This window comes from Gossypium hirsutum, chromosome D06 (genome assembly GCF_007990345.1).
Source record: "Gossypium hirsutum isolate 1008001.06 chromosome D06, Gossypium_hirsutum_v2.1, whole genome shotgun sequence".
Lineage (NCBI taxonomy): Eukaryota > Viridiplantae > Streptophyta > Magnoliopsida > Malvales > Malvaceae > Gossypium > Gossypium hirsutum.
This window is the reverse complement of record NC_053442.1, coordinates 13,606,626-13,609,071: the sequence shown is the minus strand read 5'-3', so window position 1 is coordinate 13,609,071 and position 2,446 is coordinate 13,606,626. Positions and strand designations below refer to the sequence as shown.

General features: G+C 28.4%; 1 long non-coding RNA gene across 1 annotated transcript; it reads right to left on the bottom strand.

The window, feature by feature from the left end:
• Window positions 1–801: 801 nt before the first annotated feature.
• On the bottom strand, window positions 802–1,843 carry LOC107900290 (uncharacterized). Its single transcript, XR_001684871.2, has 2 exons — window positions 1,505–1,843; window positions 802–1,142 (listed from the first exon to the last, which is right to left on the bottom strand). It is a non-coding gene; the product is annotated as an uncharacterized lncRNA (long non-coding RNA).
• Between the last annotated feature and the right edge of the window lie 603 nt (window positions 1,844–2,446).

The following is a 2,446-nucleotide window of genomic DNA, read 5'->3' as shown; positions in this document are numbered from 1 at the left end:
AAAATTAAGGATTAAAGTAAAAAAAATAGAAACTAAAATAATACTTTAAAAGTTGTCAAATTGTACTTGTTTACCCTTTGCCAAAAGTTCTAAATCTCTTTCTTTTTTTCAATATTGAAATTTTAAATTTCAAAACATTAAAATTAATTAAATAAGTTATTAAAAAAATTATCATTTGCTAGTGTCAACAGAGTTGTTAATATAACATTGATATTAATTAAATTAATTAATTTAGTCTCCATTTAAATTTTAAAATTTTATTTTTATGTTTCCATATTAAAATCAACTCATATAAACCATATTTAATTATTGTACATGAAACTCAAATTTATTTTGATTATATGATCTTGAGTCTTTCATACTAAGTTAAAAGGGAAAAAAACCTTACAATTAATTATTTAATTTAATTTAATTTAATTAATTAATTTTTCTTTCTTGCCAAATAAAACCCTGAATTTTTTCATCACCTCTTACCCAAAGAAAGAACAAGCAATTAATTTAATTAATTGCAATAATTTTTCTTTGCTTTTAACTTAATATGAAAGATTCAATATTATATAATCAAAAGAAATTTAAGTTTTGCAAACATTTATTAAATATGAGTTATCGAGTTGATTTCATTAAGAATAATATGAAAACATAAAATAAAATTTTAAAAATTAGAAGGAGATTAATTTAATTAATTTCAATATTACAGTAACAAATGAGTTAGCATTATCAAGGGATAAAAAAATTCAACAATCTATTTGTAATAGGCCCAAATCTGAAATAAATAAACAAAAAATATCAAAAAATAAAATAAACCAAACCAAAATTAAAAGTCAACAAAAAAAACCAATAACATAGTCCAGTTCTTTACATTAGCAGGCCTAAATCCAAGTAGGCCCAAATGCATATGCCCAGAATGCTAAACCCGAATGGCCCAATTGCACCTAGCCCAATAACCAAAAATTTCAAACCCAAAATCTAACCCAATTCACCTAGCCCAACTACACCCAGCCCAACAATCATACGGCCTAACACCCCAAAGAGGATCAGAAACCCTAGCACCAGCGCCGCAACCAGTACGTTCCCCTCTCATGCGTGCGCCACCACACCTTCGAGCCACTCCTCACACGCGTCACCGTACGGCCTCCGTACGCCTGCAACACACAAAGCAACAAAAGACGGACACAAAGAATAGCAAAAATCGACAGGAAATACTAGCAAAAAATATAGGAAAAAATGTAGAAAAAGAGAAATAGCAAAAAAGAAATATTATTATTTTTCTCATTCGGCTAAAAAAAGGCAATACAAGCACTGTAAACGAATCCTTTTTTTTCACAAATTGAATACAAGAAAAAAAATATTCAGAGGCAGAGAAATCAAAAAAAGATTTGAGAGGTGATTGGCAGTTTTATTTTCTTTCTTTGTTTTTCTTTTCCTTTCTCTGTTTCTTTTAATTTTCTGTTTTTTTTCTCTATAAGCGAAACAACAAAAAAGGGAGAAAATGAAGGAGTCGTACCTTGTCGTTGGAAGTCGTCGGATCTCTGACCCTCTCCGTCGCAATCGGAGCCTGGGTGGAGGTCGTAGACGCAAGAACGGCGCAGTACCTGGGTTTCTCTGTAAAAGGGAAACGATGAATCAAATGTTTTAGGGTTTTTTAGGTTTTTGTATTTATTCATTTTTTTTAGTTTATAAAGCATGAAACGACACCGTTTGAGCCTTATTACAATGGTGTCAAAACGGTGTCGTATCATTCAAACCCAATGACCCGCGCGCAACCCTACCTGCTCCATGGAGGATCCGCGCGTTTTTTGTTAAATGGGTTATTTGTCCCTCTGGTCCCTCCACATTGGAAATGTGTTCCAATTTGGTCCATGTCAAGGCGCTGCGTTTTGAGGGAAGGGAATATTTCCCATTTGGCCCTCATGTTATCCGCGTGTTGTATTTTGGCCCTCAGCTTTGTTTTATTTTTGTTTTTTTTCTTTAATTTTATTTCAAATTCAATTCAACCCTTATTAGTTGATTTAAATTCGCTTGTTTATTTATTTATTTATTTACTTATTATTATGATATTTTTAATTTAAAATCTAATATTGTTTGAATGTTTAATCCTTTTTTATTAACCCAATATATTTTATACATTTTCTAATGGTTTTATTTTATAATACATCTTTAAAAATTTTATACAATAATATTTCATAATTCTAATTCTATTTTATATATGTATATACAATTTATACTAAATTATTATTTTTATATACATATGTATATAATAATATACCACTGATTTCAAATTGTAAATTTTTACCTATTTTCTCTATATAAATATTTTATTATTATTTTACTTATTTCAACCTCTTTTACATATATTGTTATATAAATACGTATATTATTTATATTAAATATCTCATTTCATATATATTCCTTACTTAATTTAAAACATATACTAATTTTGTGATTT